The sequence below is a fragment of the Prionailurus viverrinus genome, chromosome C1 (assembly GCF_022837055.1).
Source record: "Prionailurus viverrinus isolate Anna chromosome C1, UM_Priviv_1.0, whole genome shotgun sequence".
Lineage (NCBI taxonomy): Eukaryota > Metazoa > Chordata > Mammalia > Carnivora > Felidae > Prionailurus > Prionailurus viverrinus.
The window spans coordinates 144,329,735-144,335,809 of record NC_062568.1 but is presented as its reverse complement, the minus strand read 5'-3'; the positions used below and the strand labels follow the sequence as shown (position 1 = coordinate 144,335,809).

The window sequence follows — 6,075 nt, the reverse complement described above, 5'->3', positions numbered from 1 at the left end:
GAGGAGGTAGTTATTTAGAGAGCTTCTCAAGTAGAGAATATTGTACTGATCTACTGAGAGCTGAGGAGGTAGTAGGAGCTTCCTGTGAGACTCAAGATAGCAACAGGAATACTTACGCAAGAAAGTCAAGACCAGGGTGTCAGTGCAGTTTGACAGTGGCTCTTTTCTGATGCTACAACTTTAAAAGTATTCATTACATTACCACACACAAGAACCACATAAAAACTCAAGTCCCATCATCACTGCTGTTAAGTTTCTTCATTTGGTACTGGCATATTTATCTTACCAGTGTGCAAAAGGCATATTCAACACCCTGTCTGGTCTTGGCTTAGGTTTCAATGAACAGAATCCCGTAACTCTTGGCCAATTTGTGGGCTTGTTTTTTGGTGACTGTCCTTGTTAGCAAATCACACTTGTTTCATCTGAGTTTTTTACTTGCTTAAGCTGTTCCCTGTAGAGGTTAATATCTGCAAATGATTTGCTATTATTGATGGCACATACACAGAGGAAGCCTTCACCTGTCCTCATGTATTGGTCTCTCATGGCACTGTATTCTTCTTGACTAGCGGTATCCATTATGTCCAGAACACAGGTTTTACCATCTGTAACCACCTGTTTTCAGTTAAAATCCTCTATGTTGGAATCACATTCATCTACAAAGTGGTTCTGGATTAGCTGGGTTGTCAGTGTGCTTTTCCCAACACCAGCTGCTCCAACTGCCACCAGTTTGTACTCAGTCATTTCACACCAGCAAGAACCTCAAGTTTCACAGCCTCTGCTTCCAACGGATTTAGGACCACAACTGGGGAAAATGTTGGAGACCCCAGAACTGCCATCACCAGCCCCCACCAGGGATTAAGTTCAAATCATTTTAAAACTTAAACCAACCAGTATTGCTAATTATATTTAAGTTTTTAATCTGAATTCTGTTTAAGTTGTTGCAAAGAACTAAGAATATAATGCTTGCAACATCTTTTGTGAAATCAGAACATTTATACTTCTGTCAAAGGCAGATAATATTTATAACAACAACAACAAAAAGTCCTTAAGGTCATTTTTAAAAAAAATTTTTTTTTCAACGTTTATTTATTTTTGGGACAGAGAGAGACAGAGCATGAACGGGAGAGGGTCAGAGAGAGAGGGAGACACAGAATCGGAAACAGGCTCCAGGCTCTGAGCCATCAGCCCAGAGCCTGACGCGGGGCTCGAACTCACGGACCGCAAGATCGTGACCTGGCTGAAGTCGGACGCTTAACCGACTGCGCCACCCAGGCGCCCCTTTAAGGTCATTTTTTAATGTTAGTACACAATCCAAAATAAAATTAGATTGTAATTAAGAATTGATATCTACCAGTATTTTAAAGATAAACATAGTCCATAAAAGATTTATAACTGGAATGCAAGGATGGCTTGTTATTAGGAATACAATATCATTCATCATGTCAGCAAACTAAAGCAGAAAAAATTTTAATAATAAATATTATTTTTAGTCAAGATACAGGTTAATCTACATGATCTCAAAATGACACCAGACTGATGCAAGGTGGATTTACTAGTTAAAACAGCATGCACTGAGAAAATATCCTAGATAAGTAACTGATTTTGAAAAATTCCACAGTCCTGGAAAACAGAAAGGAATAAAAAATAAATCCTGGAAGCTATAATCTTTACCTTGGAACATATAAATAATCCCAAGAGATTTTCTTTGTTTTTGTTCTCAAAAAAAAAAAAAATACATAAAATAACGCTTCCATGTGTACTTCAGAACTTCACAAGAAAGAGTCAGATTTATTTCATAAATAAGTAGCTATAATAAGTCAATAGAAATAACAGGAAGAATATTATAGTGGATATTTATAAATTTTTGCCTTTTATTCTTTCCAAAAACAAACAAACAAAAAGGAAAAGTAATCTCACTCCCACTCTGATGCATATAGAGAATTATTCCATACTTATGCTACACCAAAAGATGAATGAAAGATGGGATCATGATCCAAACGAGAGTAATTAAAATTTTCTATTTAGTAAACTGGAAAGGGAAGAGGGCGATGTGTTCCAATCCCAGTTAAAGTTGGATTCTTGAAGAGGAGATGTAAAAACTAGAGATATTAATAGGGATCCCATATTTTCAGCTTTTAGATTAGGATATAGAGAAAGCTAGTCCATAAAAGAAACAAAAACTGATAAAAGAGATGAGAATATAGAAGCCATAAAAATATCTGGAGAGTAAGATAGAATATACACATGAGGTTTCTCACAGTGTGTTGAGTAAGCCCTGACACCAGGCAACTCTGGGTTCAGATGAAGTTTCTCCTTTTGTTTGTAAAATATGCTGGGATCTTTGTATTTTATTTTACATTATTTTTGAGCTAGAAAACTGGCATACTATTTTTAATATATTAAGTCATATATTTTGCCTTTTCTCTAAATTATAGTCTTCTTGACTTCCCAGCCATTAAATAAAAGCATTTCCATCATGCAGGGGAGACTCATGTAATCTGGAACAAAGATGTCAAGTGTATGGTAAATTAGGGCTTTGGTGTTCCAATAAAACAGTAGCTTTGCAGTCTAGGCTTAAATGAAAGACGAATTTATAAATTCCCGTTTTTCTCACATTAAAACAATTGGAGATCTGAAATTTTTATTTTAGTGTATAGAAAAAGATCATGGAATATTATGAAAGTGGATAGGGTAACAGAGAGAGAAAAGAGCAAAAGATCAGATGCTGTGTCTTTAGTTCTCTATTCGACCCCAGTATAGTTCAGCTGAGGATAACCCTAAAGATGAAGATGGGGCAGTGATAGGGGAACCCCAGAGGTAGATGTGTATGTGGGGGATGCTGAAAGGAAAGGAGCCTGGTGCCCCACAATTTGTCAGATCTAGGGGGGAGGCCACTTGGCTGAATGTCCCACACCAACATGGACACACACAGCTGAGTGATGATGGCCAAAAGACCACAGACTGCACCAACCATACTTTTACCTTTGACTGCACAAATTCTGTGCATAATGAGTGAAACGTCTCAAAGTCACTGTGTGTCCTCAGTGAAGAACAGGGAAATCATTGGTTAATTAGGGAGGGGCTCTTAAGGGACCAATGAGCATCTGGCTGAGATTCAGCAGAGCAGCAGCGTCGGGGGGGAAAGCTGAGGCGGGGCCACATCAAAGTAGTGGAGCCTGTTGGTCGAAGAAAAGGGACCTCTAGGCACTGACTGTGCAGAGACAAAACAAAATCTAAACATGACTTTCATTAGCCACAATACTGAGAATAGATAACAGTAGGATGAGCAACAGTAGGATGTCTAGGGACATCCTAGAGAAGGCTGCTACCCAGTTTGGGTTTTTTGTGATGCCCCATGGTATGTCCAGGTACCCTTTGGCTAGAAGGAAGAGAAAAGGGTAGAGATAACACCAAAGGGACGATTTTAAAAGGAAAAAATAAGTAACCTTTAAGTGACATATTTGAAATCCCATCCATCTTAGCTTCTCCTACCACCATTAAAGAGAATCTAAGCTTGAGAAAACTATGCAAACAGTTGTATATTAAAAAAACAGAACGTGACTTTTTTGCATATGTAAGTTTAGCATATGTGGATTTTAATTACCCACTCTACACTAGTAATTGCTAGTTTCTCTTATCTAACACCAAAGTTCTTTAAAAAAAATTTTTTTTTAATGTTTATTCACTTTTTGAGAGACAGAGAGAGACAGAGCATGAGCAGGGGAGGGGCAGGGAGAGAGGGAGACACAGAAAGCGAAACAGGCTCCGGGCTGTGAGCTGTCAGCACAGAGCTCAACGCTGGGCTGGAACTCAGGAACTGCAAGATCATGACTTGAACCGAAGTCGGACTCTTAACTGTCTGAGCCACCCAGGCACCCCTAAAACCAAAGTTCTAACAAATGTCAGCACTGAGCAAGGAAATAAGAGACTGATTCATTACTGCTGACTCTATCCCTACATCAGATGGGATAATATCACACCTGTAATGACTATCAGAAAGAGTGATCACACCTATACTTCCCTTATGTTGCAGCACGGTCATTACATAATTAAATTGTTAATACTTGTCAACATTTATTTTGTTCTGTGGGAGATTATCACAAATACCCTTTGGTTACCATTGCCTAAAGACCATTAGTAGTCAGCCAAGTAAGTTTATTATGGAAAATTCTTACTTTTAAACAATTTATTGAATTAAATCATTTTTGAAATCAAAATTCCAATTTGGAAATCCATTTCCTTCATTCAGTTATGTTTTTACACTACTGAATTGGGGTATCCTTCAAGGGAAAGAAATAGTATAAGTAGAACATACTTATGTCAATAGTTTATATTGAACTCAACTGGTAATAATAATAAATAAATAAATCTTTATTACCTTTCCACAAGCACATATGAAATAAGTTGCTCCTCTGGTGAAAACCCCAAGGTGACTGAAAACACACATATCACAAAACACTGCAGTGTGCATGAGTTGGCAGTCTTGGTGAAGAAGCAAGTTACTTCACTCTTCTTCAATACTTCCTCCACTCGTCAAGAAAAGTCGAAGGCAGAGTGGGAGTGGCAATCATGGGTCAGTATCAATGGAAAGAGAAGAAAGTAAGGGCATGGACTTCCTATTCTGCATGTCAGTTAGGTCATGCTGAGTCAGTTAGGACCCAGCTACCCTTCTCCACTGCAGAGTGTGATCTGCTCAGCAGGACTTTGCAGACTCTGCGGGTCTTTAAAAAATAGGTTCTACAGTGTCCAATAATAGCCACTTTAAGAAATAGGTTCTACAGTGTCCAATAATAAGTACTGTCCAATAAGCGACTTCTTAAGATGCTCAGGGTATTTTGATAAATTGAGAAGTCTCTAAATCAATTATCTCAGTAAGTTTCTTCAATTGTCAAATAAGAATTTAGTGTCTCTAAATCAATTATCTCTGTAAGTTTCTTCAATTGTCAAATAAGAATTTAGATAGTTTTTTTTTCTTAATTCTGCTTTGAGTGACTGTGCTGGGCCAGGCTGGTGCTTAGCCCATCAATTGCCCTCTTCCCCTTCAAAAACTGCACGTCTAAGTAGAGAGCCCTGGGAGATGATCTTTTTTCAAAATTGATTTCATAATGTCTTTGCTATTAATGATGCTTATAGGGTGTGAAACGTTAAATCATGACCCTGTAGGATTCTGGAACTTTTGCTCAGCCAAAATGTCATTTTATTTTATTCTTTAGGGTTGTACTTCTTACACTAATGTAGGATCTGGCTGTAGACTGTAATTAAACTGCAGTCAATGGGCCTAACTTTCACAAGCAATTAGATGTATTTGCTTTTTTTGCTCCTCTTCTGAGAATATGAACTGGTTTTGTGGAATCACTAAGATGTATCCCTCTGCCCCCACTTTTATTTTAGTTCCTGCTCAGTGCAAAGAGAACACACAGCATTCTGCAATGTTTTTATTCTATTATTGCTTGAAATATTGACTTCACATTCCACTAGAGAAATTGAATGAGTGCAGGAATGTAAAGTACTGTTTAAGCATCTATGTTCCCTTCACCTTTTATGTTTTTCTCTCCATATAACCTTTCTATGCTTCCTACAATTCTACTCTTCTCATGTTACACACAAAGCTGAAAATGGGCAGGGCTCAATGGCCTAGAACATCTTATACTCATGCAAGAATACAAGACACTCGATTATGACATAACTTTGGATATTTTTCACATTAACAAAAAAATAAGAAGATAAACCAAGTCAGAATTTAGACTTCCAAATTACAAGGAAATGGTGTCTACCAATACTAAGATATCACAATTGAGCCAAGTGTCTTTCTTTCCCCAGTTGCTTTTTTGATCACTTTCTTTAAAACATCCACGTGTATGATTGCTATATTGCGATATCTATGTACTCTTGAGAAAGAGCATTGATGAAAATCATTAACTATTGTGTCATCAATAATTATGTGGTTTTCATATCTAGTGATGGAGATAGCTAAAATACCATTGTCATCATTACTATATCCTTTTCTAAATTATTTCTTATCGTTTACAGAATTATATATGTGTTGTTGCTCTGCTATAATCCCAGAGGGCCTTA

The 6,075-nt window shown here is 37.4% G+C and overlaps 1 pseudogene; it reads right to left on the bottom strand.

Annotated features, from left to right (window-relative positions):
* Positions 1 to 226: 226 nt before the first annotated feature.
* LOC125173204 (GTPase NRas-like) lies at positions 227 to 741 on the bottom strand (annotated as a pseudogene).
* Positions 742 to 6,075: the final 5,334 nt, after the last annotated feature.